Source organism: Panthera leo, chromosome D3 (genome assembly GCF_018350215.1).
Source record: "Panthera leo isolate Ple1 chromosome D3, P.leo_Ple1_pat1.1, whole genome shotgun sequence".
NCBI classification, from domain to species: domain Eukaryota; kingdom Metazoa; phylum Chordata; class Mammalia; order Carnivora; family Felidae; genus Panthera; species Panthera leo.
This window is the reverse complement of record NC_056690.1, coordinates 51,815,274-51,836,098: the sequence shown is the minus strand read 5'-3', so window position 1 is coordinate 51,836,098 and position 20,825 is coordinate 51,815,274.

Below are 20,825 nucleotides of genomic sequence, written 5' to 3'. Positions count from 1 at the left end.
AGGTTTTATTGTCTTAGAGAATATGAAGTGGGTACTGCTATAAATAATGAATATTAAAGATACTTCTAGTGAAGTCACAAAATATTGAGGAATCTGTTAACGACTAGAGGAAAGGTGATCCTTGTAAAGTGCAGAGAATTTGTCTGAATTGGCTTCTTGTGATAGCTGAAAGGCAGAGTTTATATGCAATGCACTTGGATATTTAGTGGAGGAAATTTCTAAGCCAAGTATGGAAGGTGCAATCTTGTTTCTCCTTACTGTTTATAGTAAAATGTGAGAGGAAAAAGATAAATTAAGGAAGGAATTCTTTATTTTTTTAATGTTTATTTATTTTTGAAGGAGAGAGACAGAGTGTGAGCCAGGAGGGGGCAGAGAGAGAGGGAGACACAGAATCTGAAACAGGCTCCAAGCTCTGAGCTGTCAGCACAGAGCCTGACGCAGGCCTGAACCTATGAACCGAGAGATCATGTCTTGAGGTGAAGTCGGATGCTTAACTGACTGAGCCACCCAGACACCCCAAGGAAGGAATTGTTAAGCAAAAGAAACCACCCTTTGTTGATTTGGAAAATTCTTAGCCTATTTAGATAGCACTGTCTGGAAACAGGACAGGATTGTAGCTGGACAAACCTTTGCTGAAGAGATCAGGTTTGTGGCTTCTGGATCCATTCACCCTCCTCAGCAGAAGCCAGAAATAGTGATGCAGTTATTCAGGAAAAGTATGCAGAGGACTCTTGTCTGAGGGCTTGGACCACCACGAGTTGCAGGGGAGACTGACAAGTTTTTTGAGAATTTTATACCTGCGAAAGCACTCCAGCCTGGACTGAAAAGGACTAAAATGAGACAAAATGAAGGCAGCTTACTTGCAAAGTACAGTGATGAATGCACAGGCCTGCACTGCCTGGTGTACAAGAGGATAGAGCTGCCACCTCAGCAGGCCCGGAGAAGGAAGAAACTGCCCAGGATTATTCTCAGGTCTGGAAATCTAAGAGAAATTTGCTTAATGGGCTGCAAACTTGCTTTAGATGAATGACTCCTTCATTGCTTTCATTTTCTCCCCTATAAAATGAGAGTGTTTATTCTATGTTGTCCTACCATGGTATTTTGGAGGCTTTTTTTTTTTTTTTTTTAGGTTTCACAGGTACACAGAGTGAAATTTTGCCTCAGGAATAAACATATCTAGATTCTCACCCGTACCTGACTTAATATGATTTATTATATGGGTTTGGGGATCTTTTAGTTTTGTGGTAACTATACTTAGGTATGTTTCTTTTTTAACTTAGTTGATAGTGGAATGAGTTAAGACTTTGAAGATCTCAAGATGGAATGTATTTTGCAAGTGGGAAGTACATGAATTAATTATTGTTCATTTTTCTTGAATTGTCTAAATGTACTTACTACTAATTGATCTTAAATCTTCCAGTACAGAAAATTTCATCCTTAAATGTGTTTAACTACACAAAATCATATATCTAACTCTTTTATAATGGAGGTATTTCTATTATAGTTCTTTGCTCTTATATTCAAGTCTTTGCTATTTCCTATCTGGATTTTCTGGAGGGCTGTTCTTTTGGGATTTCACCTTATCCACATTATGGACTTTTTTTAAATCACTGGATCCCCATTTTAGGGAGTTCACATCTTCCTCACATTTACTGTCTCATTGTAGGACGTATCTTCCAATAGCACAGAGAAAGAGTAGATGGCAGGTGAATCAGCAAAACGTTGATAAGAAAAGCCAAACCACTATTAGTGTTTAATATAAAGATTTTCTATAAGCCTCAGACTTTCCACAATTGTAGGAAATGATGGAGCACCTTCTGTAAGCTGGTGTTTCTGTATCTAGTATGGAACCTAAGGTCACTGGAAGTCAATTGGGTTGGCAGTTGAGAAGGAAAGTTGAATGTGCAGAGCAAAGATAAACTGGAACCCAGGGGGGCAACTGGAACATGCAAGGCCTAATAGAATTGGCTTCTGTTACTTTCTACCTTGATGTCGTGGAGGGCTTGCCAAAGAAATTATTGCCCGTTACCATAGAGATACATATGCACTTGTCCTTCCAAATCTAATGCACAATATTCAGGCTAATATTAACCCGAAGCCCTACAGAAAAGGAAATGCTGAAATATTGAGTTGGATTTTGAGTATAATGGAGTCAAACACATATATTCACATCTACAATATAATCTTTAACCTTCAGTATACTCTGTGTATGGATTTATCATTTTATCAGCTGATGCCAATTTACTGAAATGTGGACAGGGCATACTTATGTAGTAAGGAAGTAGTATCAAAGGAGTTAGTGGCAACGTGTAAAGCATTTTGCTTCCTTCTAAAGGTCTGCTGCTCAGATGAGAGCAAATTTGGTTTGATGTCCTTCATGGAAGCCAATTTAAATTTTCTTACATTTTTATCATTTAAGTCATTTTGTGAGGGCTCTTTGGCTTTTAAAAAATAATAGTTATTAATTCTGAGTAAATGTTTTGTGGAATATGAATTCAAAGTTAATAGAGTAAGGAATACTTGAAAATTCAGAACTATAACAAACCAGTGCTTATCAGAATCTATTGCTCTATCTAGAGTTTCAGTTTAATGAGCATACTAACATTTCAGCATCCATTACACACTGAAAAAAAGTTTTCAATAATTAAGGATAATTGGCAATAGAAAATGAGCAGATGAAAATGACTCTGCATTAGACTCTGGCAGACTGCTCTTTCAGTGTGTGCTGGAAAAAGAGAAGGGAGGATGAGGATTTTAAGTAGCAATCCAAATTGGTCAACTGTGTCCTTATTATTTTGCACTTTTTTTCGTCACGCTCTGTATTTCAGCTTCCATTTTAAAATTATTTTATAAAGTGTATTCAGATTTCCCACAAAACACTATTCTTGAGGTTAAATACCAGTCACATTATGACTATATTTAATTATTATGCAGTGTCATTTTGTGTCAATTAGCATTAATTTGTAATGTCATTTAAGAAGCCAAGTCGTTTTGAACAACCTGCTTACTCCAGAACACCATTGTTTATTGTATTTTCCAATACAATATCATTAAACCTAACATGATTTCATCAAGGAGTTTTTTTTCATTAAAAATAATCTTCAAAATGGCATATTTGAGGCTTTATTTTATATTGGTACCTGTTGGAAGGAGAGATATCTTTCGTGTCATTTAAAAAGTGTTAAGAAGTTATATTGCAGTCTTCTTGGCTTAATTTAAAACCAGACTCGATATTTGTCTATGTTAGGTTTATTTCTGAATGCCCTATAACATTTTCAATAGAAATGCTTTGGCATTCCAATTAAAAATAGTATTTTTAATATAATTTCCCAAGCATTTATGAAAATACTTGTAAATTCAAAGCACATGCAGACACTTATGCACATACAGACAGGCATGCAAAACATATGCAGGGGGTTCTGGGTGGCTCAGTTGGTTAACAATTCAACTTCAGCTCAGGTCATGATCTCTTAGTTTGTGGGTTGGAGCCTGCCTTGGGGTCTGTGCTGACAGCTCAGAGCCTAGAGCCTGACTTGGATTCTGTTTCTCCCTCTCTCTCTCAACCCCTCCCCCGCTCATGCTCAGTCTCTCTCTCTCTCTCTCTCTCTCTCTCTCTCTCTCAAAAATGCATAAACATTAATAAAAGAAAATGTCATGTTCAGGTCATTCATATACATAGGAACACAGGGACACAAATGTACTCACATATGTGCATGTTCTCACATACAAAGCACACACACAATTAAAACGAACATTCACAGCACTACCACTACCGGAGGCTAAGCCTAAAGGAAATTATTACTTGAATTAGGGAGGAATTATATCAACTCCTTTAAAATGGGGACTCTTGACTGCTTTTGTTAATACATGGTAGATGGAAAAGGAGGAAGTGGGATGGTGGGTATTAGGACCATATTATAATGATTCAGAAAGAAGAAGGTAGTAGCCAAACAAAAGAGATGTATTAGAGATGAGATGAAGAAGTTTGATTCTAGGTACTTTGGAAAAATATTGCATCTCCTCCATCCCAGTATGATTTAATGGGAAAGGCGCCTCACTTCTGTGATGTTCTTCTCCAGAACCCCAGTCTAACCATAAGAAAACATCAGACAAACCCAGACTGAGGGACATTAAAAAACAAAACAAAACAAAACAAAAAACTTGACTAATGTTCCTCAAAAGTCCTAGAAAACAAAGAAAGACTGAGAAACTGTCACCGACCTGAGGAAATTAAGGTCAATGGTGATTAAATTCAAGGCGAGATCCCAGATTGGATCCTGGAAGGGAATAATGGCATTATTATGAAATCTGCTATCATTCATACAGTCTGGTTTAATTAATGTTATTGTTCCAATGATGATTTTAGTTTTAATAAATGGACTATGATAATGTAAGGCATTAGCTTCCAGGAAATAGGTGAAGGGGTATACAAGAAATACATAAATTGGTAGTGACTTTTATGTAAATCTAAAATTTCTAAATTAAAAAGAAATGTTTTAAGTAATGACAGGATTCATCAAGATAATTTCCTATGTGATATAAAATAAATTAAAAAATGATGTTAAATGTAACTCTAAGAATTTTAGCCTAATTGCAGAATAAATTTCCTTTCACATTATACAATGATTTGCCTTTTCCAGATAATTTCTAATATTTTCTTAGATTAAGGTCTAAGAGAAAGTAGGGACATAAAAATTAGAAGAACAAGGGAATAAATATATAGAAAGATGTCAAGAAAAACAGAAAAAAATATTTGGAGGATTAAACATGAGAAAGATAAAATCAGAATTGGGGAAAATAGAAAAGAAAGGGTTAATAGAAATGTTACTGAGATTTGTGGAATATATAAATTTTAATGTTTTTCAGGAAAAGAAAATATAAATTGGGTTATTATTATTAGTAGTAGTAGTAGTCTGAAGTATGGTTCCTCAATAGTACTTCACTACTGAGATTGGACTACTTGATTCCAATATCTATAAAGGTTATGCCTATTTTTTTTTAATCTTCACATTTGCAAGGATGATAAGAGAAAATTATATTGGTGTATTAAATGTAATACTATGAAATTGGAAAACAGGAGAATCATCCTGGAGAAAAAACAAAAAACAGAATAAGGGCATGCTTTCTATAATTAATCATTGCAAAAGAGAAATTTAGAAAACTGGCATCACAAATCTAAAAATAAATAGGTACAGAATGTATGACAAATATTCAAATAAGGTGATGTGATAGCAAGTGATTGGCTATAAAGAATGCTTTTGTTTGGTTACTGAGAGTTTGGGCAGAAAAATATATTCTCTCTGTGATGTGTCAAAAAACAGTGAGCCTTGTAATAATCAAGAGATGAACACTTCAAATAAAGAGAAAAACTCGTATAAATCCTTAAGGCTGTAGCTAACAGGGTGTTTATGAAGAGAGAATAAAGGTCAACATGATTATAGCATGGAAGGAGATGTGTTGGGGAATATGAGATGGAGTCACATGGGTAAGGAGGTACTAGTCATGGTTGTTGACCCTTAAAAAAAGATAATTGAATTTGTAAACTGTTGTTGTAAACCTTTAGATAGTTTTAAATAGAAAGTGGCATGATCTGATTTATAGCTTTTAAATGAATATTTTGTGAAGAATGGGATTTGGGGGAGCAAATGAAGAAGGAGGCAACTTAAAACAAAGATAGCAAAGAAGCTAAAATTTCTAAGCAAAACAAACGCACAAACAAAAAAACTGCATACATACACACATGTTGAAAAGAGTTAAGAGTAGGATTGGTATTGACAAAATCAAAGTCATGGACTAGCAGAAACTATTAGCGTTCATCAATGTTTAATGTGCTTCCTTACGTTTATGTTCTTATTTATGAAGTTGGCCTGTGAAAGTTGTTTTGGCCAGATTCCTCTGAGCATAAGAGAAGTGTGGCGTTTTTTGGTTTGAAGCAGGTAAGAGATAATATGTTCTTCATTTGCTTTCATCTCCACTATGATAACCTCGAGGCTGGTTTTCCGTATGGTGCGGCCACCAAGCAAGTAAGCCACCTGAGCACCATCAGACTGTATCTAACTGACAAAGTAAATCTATATTGTGTAAAGCCACAAAGATTTAAGAGTTTATAAGTTTGAATGGCTAACATCAATTTTTGTTTTTAATACATGCACTGATTAAAATTATGTTTATAAAACTAATGACTTGAGTCAGTCAGAGCTCATGATACTATTCTTAACAGTAAAAGCTGATATGAAACCATCCATGTGCCATGACCCAAAACACATTAAGGTGAAGTACACATAATCGAAATAACCGACAAGTTATACCAACATGTAATCATGTCTGTTGCTGGACAGATTATTTTTATTTTTACACATTGCTCTGTATTCATTCTTTCATCTATCTATCTATCTATCTATCTATCTATATCTATCTCTCTAGATCTTATTCTCATGGAATCCAGAATCTGAGATGAATGCAAACACTTGATGGGACTTTGTGTAGCCACTTTTTTTGAGGAGAGACTAAGATTATTTTTATGAAGGCAGATCCATTAATATATTAAATGGGAATTACATATGAGGAAAAGAAAAAAATAGATGCCAAAGTGTGTTAATAATTTGTATTCTTTAATTCTCTCTGTTTTAAATGCTTGGATTTTTGTTTTCTGTTTGGATTGTGATTGATATAGCACCCCATATAATAGGAGCCCCCAAAATATTGAATACTTTTGAGTCTTCATATCAGAATTACATTTCTAATTCAAATATACAGTGTGTTCTAGACAGTGAGATATCTATCTTCACAAGGAAAGCAAATTCGAGAGACATGTGAGTATCAGAAGAAATAATATTCTCATAGAGAACTCATCATGCTCTAGAAAAGCCTAAACCAAGAACAAATAATGCCTACTTCATTTCCATGCTTTCACATCAATAAGGACATTGATTTTAATGTCACACTAGAATTGTGTTCTCTCCCATATTTTAAATTTTAATCAAGTTGGGATTAATTGGTAGCTCCAAGTGATATTGATCCATATGAAGACCCCTGGAAATGCAAGGATTTGAGTGGACAAATTCCTATGTATCTCTTTAAGAGCAAGTGCTCTGTGTAACATAAATTTTTTCTGGGTGATGATTTTAGAGTTGATGCTATATATCAACTTATTTGGGTAATTATCATATTAACATTATTATGTTATTTATAATTATATATTGCACAAATATTTGTTGTATTTGATGTGTTCTCTAGATTATGATAAGCATCTGGAACACAGATTTACAAAAGTACAGACTCCTACAAAAAACTTAATCACAGTTTCACTTAGAAACTTTAGCAAAACATTAATTTCATCTATTCTTCTCATTATTTTCATCCTTAGAAACATTCCAAATCCCCCTTGGCCCATACTTTTCCAGGCCACTATTCCTGTAATGTTCTGTTTGTTTTCTCCCCAATTCCCATCAGATCTCCAGTCCAGGCTTGCCTGTGGGGCCAGCGATAGCTCTCTGTTACAAAATGAACTCTTCTGCATGTGCAAACTTTTAATTCCACATAAGGGTGTGTTGAGTACTTACCACTTATGATTAATTTAAAACTGTAATATCCATAAGGATCATGTTAGACTCCTGCTTAAAAAGAAATTTGTAAGCTACACAATCACAGATTTTGATCAAGAGACCCCAAAAGTTTCATTTTTAACCAGGTTATCAGGGAAATCTTTCCCAAGTGGTCTAAGCATAACAATTTAAGAAACACTGGCTTAAATGAAAGCAGTCCCTCAGCCAAAGGTTTAGAAATGCCAGGTTTAAATACCGCAGCCCCTGCCTCATGAAAAATGTGGTTCTGAGAAAAGGGCAGAGGGCTCCATATGTATTGATATTACCTCCAATATGAAAATTTTTGAGCTTATGTCCTTTTTATGTGTATATTAATTTACTTATAATGTATATATAACACCTTATACAATAAGTTACGTACATTTTAGAGAAATAAATAGAAATTGAGAAACTAAAGGAAAAAGCAAAAAGCAGTAGAGGATTCTATAAATGTTCCACTCATTACTTCTGTGTTCTTAGGGGATAGGCACCACACATTGGAGACCGCTGATCAGAAACAGGATCACATGAGGACATAATCATAGAATAATGTAGTGGAAACTTGGGGGTGCTTTTACCAGTGGCAGTAAAGTATTCAGGGCATTACCAAGCAACCAGAAAAGAACATTTAATCAAACTAGAAAGAATATCTTAGAAAATGTTTCCATAGGTGATGACATCAGAGCTAGGTCTTAATGGAGGGAAATGGCGGGGGGTGGGGAGTGGGGGGGATATTCCAGGACAAACAGAAGTGAGACAGACAGGGAAGCAAGATATGTAAGCAATTCAGTCTAGTGAATCATCTACAACATGATTGGCCAAAGAGACAAAAATTAAAGCAATAGAAGGAAGCATAGTCAGAGAGCTAATTATTCAAGGAGACGTATTAGAGTATGAATGTTAATCCTGTTTATAGTGGGAATCACTGAAGAATTAAAAGAAGAGAAGCAGTGTGGTCAGAGTAGCAAGTAAGTAATTTGTGTAAATGATGGATTTGAGAAATGATGGATATAGAAAACTGAATTAGAAGCTATTGCATGATTTAGAGTAAGAAATGATGAGTGCCTAAACTAGGGCAGTGGAAGGGATATGAACTTAGTAAAAGAAAGTATGGTGAGTAAGGAAATAGAAAAGGGGTAACCCCAAACTTTCTGTCTTCCTCTACTCATTGCATAGCAGTGATAAAAAATAAAATGAGGTTTGTATAAGGTTTGATAAGGGAGGAGGAGATGTGAAAGCAAAATGAGGCATCTTTGGCTTTTCTGGGTTTGTATTTCCTATAGATCAAATGGAGATATTCAATGAATCTTTAGCAGTTGGAGCTTAGAGAAAAAGTGCTTGGCTTGAAACATGTATTTGGGAGTTCTTCATATATATAAAAAGTAATTGAAGCCATGGTGGTAGATGCAGTCACCAGAGGGGGTGTGCAAATTGGAAAAAGAACCAACACTTGTCAGAGAATATGGGCTCAGGAAAGAGAGCAGAAACCATCAAAAATGCATGCAAGGAATCAAGAATGTGTGGTGTCAGTAAAGTCACTTAAAAAAAAACAAAAAAACAATGTTTGTTTCTTTGTTTGTTTGTTTGTTTAAAGTGAGGAGGGGTAGAGAGAGAGAGAAAGAGAGAATCCCAAGCAGCGTTCATGCTGTCAGAACAGAGCCTGACATGGGGCTCAGATACAGGAACTGTGAGGTCATGACCTGAGCTAAAACCAAGAGTCAGAGGCTTAACTGACTGAGCCACCAAGGCACCCCAGGAGTCACTTTTTTAAAAAGCAGTTATCAAGGAAAAAAAACAACAACAAAACACTGTTTTCACCATTGCTGAGTGAGTGCTACAGAGAGACAAAGTTCTTTTTGTACATAATAAGTTTATTCAATTTTTAAAATATTTTTTAATGTTGTTTTTTTTTTTTATTTTTGAGAGAGAGAGAGTGAGAGAGAGAGCACAAGTGGGGGAGGGGCAGAGAGAGAAGGAGACACAGAGTGTGAAGTGGGTCCAGGATCTGAGCTGTCAGCACAGAGCCTGACCCAGGGCTCGAACACACGAACTGAGAGATCATGACCTGAGCTGAAGTTGGATGCTTAACCGACTGAGCCTTCCTGGAGCCCTAAATAAGTTGATTTAGATCACACATACATTTTTTAAATAGAAAACACCCAAAATTATTTTAGGCAAATGAAAATAGTGTTCTCATAGATGCTACTAATTATTTCTTCCTCCTTTCCTTTCCTTTCCTTTCCTTTCTCTTTCTTTTCTTTTCTTTTCTTTCTTTCTTTCTTTCTTTCTTTCTTTCTTTCTTTCCTTTATATCTAATTTATTTTACTTTTTCAAAATTATATTTAAATTCTAGTTAGTTATCATACAGGTAATATTGTTTACAGGGGTTTAGAATTTAGTGAGTCATCACTTATAACACCCAGTGCTCAACAGAACAGGTACCCTTCTTAATACCCATTTATCCCATATCCCCCCACTTCCTTCTGTCAACCCTCCATTTGTTCTCTATAATAAAGAGCCTGTTTATGGTTTGTTTCCCTCTCTCTTTTTTCTCACCTTCCTATGTGTTCAGCTGTTTTGTTTTTTACATTCCACATGTGAGTGAAATCATATGGTATTTGTCTTTCTCCGATTGACTTATTTCCACATGGTTGCAAATGGAAAGATTTCATTCATTTTGATGGCTGAATAGTATATCATGGCTGGTGTATATATACACACCACATCTTATTTATTTATTTATTTATTTATTTATTTATTTACCAGTTAATGGACATTTAGGCTTTTTCCGTAGTTTGGCTATTGCTAATAATGCTGCTATAAACATTGGAGTACATGTACCCCTTTGGATCTCTATTTTTGTATCCTTTAAGGAAATACTTAGTAGGGCAATTGCTGGATCACAGGATTAGTTCTATTTGTAACTTTTTGAGGAACCTTCATATTGTTTTCCAGAGTGGCTACACCAATTTGCATTCCCGCCAACAGTGCAAGATGGTTCATCTTTCTTCCCATCCTTGCCAACACTGTTGTTTCTTGTGTTGTTAATTTTAGCCATTCTGACAGGTGTGAAGTGGTATCTCATTGTGGTTTTAATTTGTATTTCCCTGATGATGCGTGAGGTTGAGCACTTTTTATGTGTCTGTTAGCCATCTCAATGTCTTCCTTGGAAAGGTATCTATAAATGTCTTCTGCTCATTTCTTAATCAGGTTGTTTGATTTTTCGGTTTTGAGTTTGCTATGTTCTTTATAGATTTTGGGTTCTAACCCTTTATTGGATATGCCATTTGCAAATATCTTCTCCCACTCCTTGTGCTGCTTTTTAGTGTTGTGGTTTCCTTTGCTGTGCAGAAGCTTTTTATCCTAATAAAGTCTCAGTAGTACATGTTTGCTTTTGTTTCCCTTGCCTTTGGTGACATGTCTAGTAAGGAGTTCTTCTGGCCAAGGTCAAAGAGGTTGATGCCTATGTTTGTTCTCCTCTAGGATTTTGATGGTTTCCTGTCTAACATTTAGGTCTTTTATACATTTTGAATTTATTTTTATGTATGGTGTAAAAAAGGGGTCTAGTTTCATTATTCTCCATGTAGCTGTCCCATTTTCCCAACACCACTCATTGAAGAGACTGCCCCCCCCCCCCGTTGGATATTATTTCCTGCATTGTCAAAGATTAGTTTACCATATAGTTGTGGGTCCATTTATGGGTCTTCTGTTCAGTTGATCTATGTGTCTGTTTTTTTGTAGTCTTGGTGACTACAGCTTTGTAGTATGGCTTGAAGTCTGGAATTATGATGCCTCCAGCTTTTATTTTATTTTTCAAAATTGCTTGGGCTATTTTGGGTCTTTTATGGTTCCATACAAATTTTAGGATTGTGTGTTCTAGCTCTGTGAAAAATGCTGTTGTATTTTTATGCGGATTGCATTAAATGGGTAGATTGCTTTGAGTAGTATAGATATTTTAACAATGTTTGTTCTTCCATCCATGAGCATGGAGTGTTTTTCCAATTCTTTGTGTCCTCTGATTTCTTTCTTAAGTGTTCTATAGTTTTCAGAATACAAATCTTTTACCTCTTTGGTTAGGTATCCCTAGGTATCTTATTGTTTTTGGTGCAATTGTAAATGGATTAGATTCCTTGATTTCTTTTTCTGATGCTGCATTACTGGTGTATAGAAATTCAACAGATTTCTGTACATTGATTTTATGATTTTATATCCTATGACTTTGCTGAATTCATTTATTAATTCTAGCAATTTTTTTTTGTGGAATCTTTTGGGTTTTCTACATAGAGTATCATGTTACAGAGAAAGAAAGATTGACAAATGCTTGAAATGTAGGACTGGTGGGGTATGGAGAAAGAAAATGCTATTTTTGGTCTTAGGAGAATAGGTTTAGCAGACTGGTGATTCAACAATTAGAATGCAGTGAGTCCAGGAGCAAATAAACTATGTGGTGGTAAATCTGGTAAATGTAGATTAACTCAAGAAGTGCAGGTGGAAAATCTGAAGATTTATAAAACCCTTATCAACTTCTAAGACAATCAAAATCTCTTAGTTGAATCTTACCAACATTAACCAAGGGTAATTTTTCTTTTTATTATTACTATTTATATTAAATTCACTATGAATTGGTATTAATATTTAACATTCTGTTAAAAATTTTTTCGTTCTTGTTGCAAAAAATCCTTCTCATTTGTAGTAAAAGAAAAACAAATTTCAGAGTAAGGCAAGTCTGGATGCAAATAGTGTTTCCTTGACTGTGAGATGTGGGTTATATATTCACCCACAGATTGGTCTTCATAGATGTATTTTGCAGACTGAATGAAATTTTACCCATACATGAACATACATATGCACATATGTGTGTGAATATAATTTTGCATGTATTTATTCATAGTCTTAGCATTTTTCTTTTAGTGAGTATCATTCTGTTATCTTCATCCTCACCACTGCTGCCCTGATTCATGAACAAAGAACTAATTCCTAAGTGCCCTCCTGCTCTGTTGGGAGAGGCAGTCTACCACAGATCCTGACCATTCTTTCCTGTTCTTACTGCATATGCAAAAATTCAAAACTCTGACCACTCTATCCTGGACATTTCTGAGAATTGCGTTGGAGTGATGGGATGGCTTGCTCCTTTTACATGGTGAATCTCTCCAGCAGTATTTCTCTTTTGTAATGCAACTCAGTGTGTGCAGGCATCTATAATAGGCCCTTTGTATCTTCTCTTTGGGGCAGTAAGGAGGAGAGAAGGGAGTGTGGGGGATCATTGCAAATGAATTTGAAGTTCTACATATTGATTTTGCCATGAGTGGCTACTTCAAGAGCAGGAGACTTAGCAGACTTTCCTAACACATAAAAGCAGACACAGAGAGTTAGAGAAAATGGGCAGACAAAGACAATGTCCCAAATGGAAGAATAAGGTCAAAAGTACAGCAAGAGGCCTAAGTGAAGGGGATATTAGTAATATGCCTGATAAAGAATTTAAAGTAATGGTTATAAAAATAATCACTGGACTTGAGAAAAGAGGAGGGTGCCAATGACCATCAACAAAGATATACAAAACATAAAAAAGGACTAATCAGAGATTAAGAACTTAATAACTGAAATTAAAAATATACTAGAGAGAAAAATCGAAGACTAGAGGAAACAGAAGAACAGATCAGCAACCTGGAGGACAGAGTAATGGAAAGCAAAGAAACTGAATAGAGGAGAGAAAGAGAAATAATGAAAAACAAAAATAACCTAAGGGCTATCAAGCATAATAACACTCACATTATAGGGATACCAGTAGGAAAAGAGAGAGAAAAGGGGTAGAAAAATTATTTGAAGAAATAATAGCTGAAAACTTTCTGAACACAGGGAAGGAAACAGAAATCAACATCCAGTAGGCACTGAAGGCCCCCAACAAAATCAACCCAAGGAGGTCTGTGCCAAGATCCATAGTAATTAAAATGGCAAAAAGTAGTGAGAGAATTTTAAAAGCAGCAAAAGAAAAGAAGACATTTACATACAAGGAAAACTCCATAAAGCTATCAGTAACTTTGCAGGCCAGAAGGGAGTGGAATGATATAGTCAAAATACTGAAAGTGAGAGAGGAAAACAAAACCAAACAAAAAAAAACCACACAAAAAAACACAAAACCAAACTACAATAATGAATATGTAGCAAGGCTGTCATTCAGAATACAAGGAGAGATAGTTTCCCAGACAAACAAAAGTTAAAGGAATTCATGGCCACTAAACCACTCCATACAAGAAATGTTAAAGAGAATTCTTTGAGTGGAAAGGAAAGACCATAAGTAGGAGTAAAGAAAATGGGAAGCACTAAAGCTGTAAAATTACATATCTATAACAATCAGTCAAGAGATTCGCAACATAAAAGGATGTAAAGTATGAACACCATGTACCTAAAACATGTAAGCTGGGAGAGAAGTAAAGAATGAGTTCAAACTTAAACAACCATCAACTTAATATAGGCTGCTATATACATAAAATGTTATATATAAGCCTAATGGTAACCACAAATTAAAAACCGGCAATAAATATGCAAAAAATAAAGGCAAAAGTATCTAAGTATATCATTAAAGAAAGCCAACAAACCATGAGAGAAGAGAGTAAGAGAAGAAAGGAACAGAAAAGAACTACAAAAACAAACATAAAAAAGGTAACAAAATGGCAATAAGTACATACCTATCAATAATTTATTTGAATGTAAGTGGAGTAAATGCTCCAATCAAAGGACATAGAGTGACAAAATACATGGCCCATCTATATGCTGCATACAAGAAATGCATTTCAGATTGAAAGTCAGGGGGTGGAGAAACATTTATCATGCAAATGGAAGTGAAAAGCCAGAGTAGCAATACTTATATCACACAAAATAAACTCTAGTTTCTTTTTTACATTTTTATTTATTTTTGAGAGACAGAGACAGAGCACAAGTTGGGGACAAGCAGAGAATGAGACACAGAATCTGAAGCAGGCTCCAGGCTCTGAGCCTGCAGCACAGAGCCCTACACGGGCTCGAACCCACAAACCATGAGATCATGACCTGAGCCGAAGTTGGATGCTCAAACAACTGAGCCACCCAGGCACCCCACAAAATATACTTTAAAACAAGAGCCAAGCACTGTAACAAGAGCCAAAGAAGGACACTACATAATCATAAAGGGAACAATCCAACAAGAAAAAACAATTGTAAATATTTATGCACTCAACATGAAAGCACCCAGATACATAAAGTAGCTAATACCAAACATAAAATAAGTAATTGATAGTAATACATGATAGTAGAGGACTGTAACAACCCACTTACATCAAGGGATAGATCGTACAAACAGAAAATCAGCAGGGAAACAGTGGCTGTTAATGACACATTGGACCAGATGAATGTAACAGATTTATACAGAACATTCTATCCAAAAACAGTTGACTACACATTCTTTTCAAGTGCATATGGAACATTCTTCAGAACAGATCATATGTTAGACCATAACATGGTCATTCATATATATATGAATATGTTCAATATTCATATATTATTCAACTATATGTGTGTGTGTGTGTGTGTATATATATACACATATGTATGTGTATATATATGTGTATATATATATGTACATATATGTGTATATATATACATATATATATATACACATATATATACATATACACATAGAGAGAGAGAGAGAGGGAGAGAGGGAGAGGGAGAGAGAGAAATGAAAATGAAAACACAATAGTGCCAAATCATTTGTATGCAGCAAATGCTCTTCTAAGAGGGAAGTTGATAGCAATCAAGAAGGAAGAAAAATCTCAAGTAAACAACCTATACTTACACCTAAAGGAACTAGATAAAGAACAAACAAACCCAAATCAAGTAGAAGGTAGGGAATAATAAAGATTATAACAGAAATAAATGAAAAGTAAACTAAAAACACAATAGAACAGATAGATGAAACCAAGAGCTGGTTCTTTGAAAAGGCATACAGAATTGGTAAAGCTTTAGTCAGATTGATCAAAAAAAATAAATAAATAAAAAGAAAAAAGAAAGAAAGAAAGAAAGAAAGGGAGAAAGAAAGGAAGAAAGAAAGAAAGAAAGGGAGGGAGGAAGAAAGAAAGAAAAAGGAGAGAAAACTCAAAATCAGAAATGAAAAAGAAGTAACAACCAATACCACAGAAATACAAATATCATAAAAGAATACTGTGGAAAATCATATGCCAACAAACTGGACAACCGAGAAGAAATGGATAAATTCGTAAGAATATATACCCTCCAAAAACTAAATCAAGAATAAATAGAATATTTGAACACACTGACTGCCAGCATTGAAGTTGAATCTATAATCAAAAATCTCCCAACAAACAAACAGAAGTCCTGGACCAGACGGTTTCATAGGTGAATTCTACCAAATATTTAAGGAAGAGTTAGCACCTATTTTCCTAAAACTATTTCCAAAAAATAGAAGAGGAAAGAAAACTTCCAAATTCATTCTATAAGACCAGCATTACCCTTATACCAAAACCAGATAAAGACACTGTAAAAAAAGAACTATAGGCCAGTATCTGATGAACACAGATGCAAAAATCCTCAACAATATATTAGATGCAGAATCCAACAATACCTTAAAAAATCCATTTACCATGAATGAGTAGGATTTGCCCCTGGTATACAAGGCTTGTTCAATATTTGCAAATCAATTGATGTGATAAGTCACGTAAACGAGAAAAGAAAAATATGATTATTTCAAGAGACATAGAAAAGGCATTGAACAAAGTACAGCATCCATTCATGATAAAAACCCTCAACAAAGTAAGTTTAGAGGGAACTTGCCTCAACATAATAAAGGCCATAAATGAAAACTCACAACTAACATAATACTCAGTGGTGAAAAACTGACAGCTTTTCCCCTAAGGACAGGAACAAGACAAGGACGTTCAGTCTCACCTACTCTTATTCGGCATAGTACTGGGAATCCTAGCCACAGCAATCAGAAAAGAAAAAAAAGAAATAAAAGACATCCAAATTGTAAAGAAGAAGTGAAACATTCACTCTTTCCAGATGGCATAATACTATATATAGAAAACCCTAAAGACCTCACCAAAAAACTACTTGAAGCAATAAATGAATTCAGTAAGGCCCAGGATGTAAAATCAATATACAAAAATCCATTGCATTTGTATACACTAATAACGAAGTAGCAGAAAGGAAAATGAAGAAAACAGTCTCATTTACCATTACAACAAAAACAATAAGATACCTAGGAATAAACTTAACCAAGAAGGAGAAAGACTTGTACTCTGAAAATTATAAAACATTCATGAAAGTAATCAAATACAATACAAATAGAAAGAAATTCTATGTTCATGGATTGGGAGAACGAATATTGTTAAAATTTCCATACTACCCAAATGCAATCCCTATCAAAACACCAAAGCATTTTTCACAGAATAGAACAAATAATCTTAAAATTTGTATAGAACCTTAAAAAAACCCAAATAGCCAAAACAATATTGAAAAAGAAAAACAAAACTGGAGAAATAACAATCCCAAATTTCAAGATAAAATACAAAGCTGTAGTTACCAAAACTGTATAGAACCTAGCACAAAAATAGATCAAGGGAACAGAATACAGAACTCAGAAATAAACCCACAATTACATGACCAATTAATCTTAAACAAAGGAGGCAAGAATTTGCAATGAGTGAAAAACAATCTCTTCAATAAATGATATTGGGAAAACTGGACAGCTACATACAGAAAAATGAAACTGGACGACTTTCTTATACCATACACCAAAATAAACTCAAAGACCTAGATGTGTGATACCTGAAGCCATAAAACTCCTAGAAGAGAGTACAGGCCATAATTTTTCTAACATCGTCCAGAGTATCATTTTTCTAGATATGTCTCATAAGGCAAGGGAAACAAAAGCAAAAATCAACTATTGTGACTACATAAAAATGAAAGCTTTGCACAGCACAGGAAACAGTCAGCAAAACTAAAGACAACCTGGTGACTAGAAGAAGATATTTTCAAATGACATATCCAGTAAAAGTTAGTAACCAAGGTATATAAAATCTTACACAATTGAGCACCCCCCAAAAACAAATAATCCAGTTAAATATGGGCAGAAGAAATGAAAAGATGTTTCTCCAAAGAAATACAAATGGCCAACAGACACATGAAAAGATGCTCAACATCACTAATCATCAGGGAAATGCAAATAAAAACCTCACACCTGTCAGAATGTCTACATTCAAAAACACAGGAAACAACAAGTGTTGGCATGGGTGTGGAAAAAAACGAACACTCTTGTGCTGTTGGTAGGATGCAAACTGGTGCAGCCACTGTGAAAAACAGTATAGAAGTTACTCAAAAAATTAAAAATAGAATTATCATATGATCCAATAATCCACTGCAGGGTATTTACCCAAAGAATGCAAAAAAAAAAAAAACAGTTAAAAAAGATATATGCACTCTTATGAATATTGCAGCATTATTTACCATAGCCAAAGTATGGAAGCAACCACAGTGTCCATCCATAGATGAATGGATGAAGAAAAGTGGTGCATTTATACAGTAGAATATTAGACATAAAAATGATATCTTGTCATTTGCAGCAACATAGATAGATCTAGATGGTATAATGCTGTGAAATAAATCAGTCAGAGAAACAAAAATACCATATGATTTCACTCATGTGGAATTTAAGAAACAAAACATACAAGAAAAGAGATAAACAAATAAACAAAAATGGACTCTTAACTATTGAGAACAAAGTGATGGTTACCGGTGGAGAGGTGAGTTGAGGATGAGTGAAATAGGTGAAAGGGATTAAAGTACACTTATGATGATAAGCACTGAGTAATGTATACAATTGTTTAATCAGTGTATTATACACTTGAAACTAATATAATGTATGTTATTTGTTAGAAATAAATAAAATTAAATTAACAAAATAAAATAAAATAAATTGTTCTTATTAAAAAAACAAGAAAGAAAGTTTTTCTTAGATACCAGAACTTTGAGACCCAAAGAACTGAGAATGGAAGGGGCAAGAAACAATATTTTAGTGCTTCATTAGGTGGTAAGAGGTACTCACTTTGCTCTTTAACTCAACACTTACGTGATTCATGGGAGAGATAGTTCTATGTGTTGGTACCGGGATAGAAACATATATCTCATTTTTCAAATAATAACTCAGTCTTTTAATGTGTTCTTTCTTCACTGGCATCATATATAAGTTATCTGTAACTCATTCTATCAGGGTATTCAAGCTGTGTTGAGATTGAACCAGTGAATTCCACTGATTCCTTTCTTTAGTAAATGACTTATTTGGCTGGAATTAATATAGAGTCAGATGCACCGATGGTATACATAATAGATGGGGCAGACTCATGAAGGTCAGAGAAACCAATTTCTAACTTATATTAAGCCATTATTATTATTATTATTATTATTATTATTATTATTATTTTGAAAACACTCCATTTTATTTCATAGTGCGTTTCAAGCTTTTATGAAATTTCTGGTAGTTAATGTATAGTGTAATATTACTTTCAGGAGTAGAATTTAGTGATTCATCACTTACATATAACATCCAGTGCTCATCAAAAGAAGTGCCCTTTTTAATGCCCATAACCCATTTAGCCCACCTTCCCTCCAGCGACCCTCAGTCTATTCTCTGTAGTTATGAATCTGTTTTATGTTTTGCCACTCTCTCTTTTTTTTTCCTCTCCTACATTCAGGCTTTTTGTTTTGTAAATCCCACATTTGAGTGAAATCATATGGCATTTATCTTTCCCTGACTTAGCATAATACATCCTACCTCCATCCATGTCTTGCAAATGGCAAGATTTTATTTTTTTAATGGCTTAGTAATATTCCTTTGTATGTAAATATCACTTCTTTATCCATTTATCAGTCAATGGACATTTGGACTCTTTCCATAATTTGACTATTGTTGATAAATAATTTGGCTATTATTTCTATAAACATCAGGTTCACATATACCTTCAAGTCAGTATTTTTGTATCCTTTGGATAAATACCTAGTAGTGCAGTTTCTAGATTCTAACATAGTTCTATTTTTAACTTTAAAGGGACCTCCATACTGTTTTCCAGAGTGGCTGCATCAGTTTACACTCTCACTAACATTATAAGAGGTTCTCCCTTTTCCCCATCCTCGCTAACACCTGTTGTTTCCTGTGTTGTTGTTAATTTTAGACATTCTGACAGGTGTATGGTGATATCTCATTGTAGTTTTGATTTGTATTTCCCTGACGATGAGCACTGTTGAGCATCTTTTCATGTGTCTGTTAGCCATCTGGGTGTCTTCTTTGGAAAAGTGTCTATTCATGTCTTCTACCCATTTCTTAACTGGATTATTTGTTTTTTGGGTGTTGAGTTTGGTAATTTCTTTTTTTTTATTTTTTTTATGTTTATTTATTTTTGAGAGAGAGGGAAAGTCAGAGTGTGAACAGGGGAAGGGCAGAGAGAGAGGGAGACACAGAATCTAAAGCAGGCTGCAGGCTCTGAGCTGTCAGCACAGAGCCCGATGCGGGACTCAAACTCACGAACTGTGAGATCATGTCCTGAGCCGAGTCAGACACTCAGCTGACTGAGCCACCCAGGCACCCCTGGTAAGTTCTTTATAGATTGTGGATACTAACACTTTATTTGATATGTTATTTGCAAATTTCTTCTCCCATTACGTTAGTTGCCTTTTAGTTTTGTTGATTGTTTCCTTCACCATGCAAAAGCTTTTTATCTTGATGAGGTCCCAATAGTTCGTTTTTGCTTTTGTTTCCCTTGCCTCTGGAGACATGTCAAGTAAGAAGTTGCTATAGCCTAGGACAAAGAGGTTGCTGCCTGTTTTCTCCTGTAAAACTTCCATGTTTTTCTGTCTCACATTTAGATCTTTCATCCAGTTTGAACTTATCTTTGTGTCTGGTGTAAGAAAGTAGTCCAGTTTCATTCTTCTGTATGTAGCTGTCTAGGTTTCACAGCACCATTTGTTGAAGAGACCTTCTTTTTTCCATTGAATATCTTTCCTACTTTGTCAAAGGTTAGTTGATCATATAGTTGTGAGTCCATCTATTCATTTTCTATTCTGTTCCATTGATTTATGTATCTATTTTTTCTGTAGTATTGGTGACTATAGTTCTGTAGTACAGCTTGAAGTCTGGAATCGTTATGCCTCCAGCTTTGTTTTCTTTTTCAAGATTGCTTGGACTAAACAGGATCT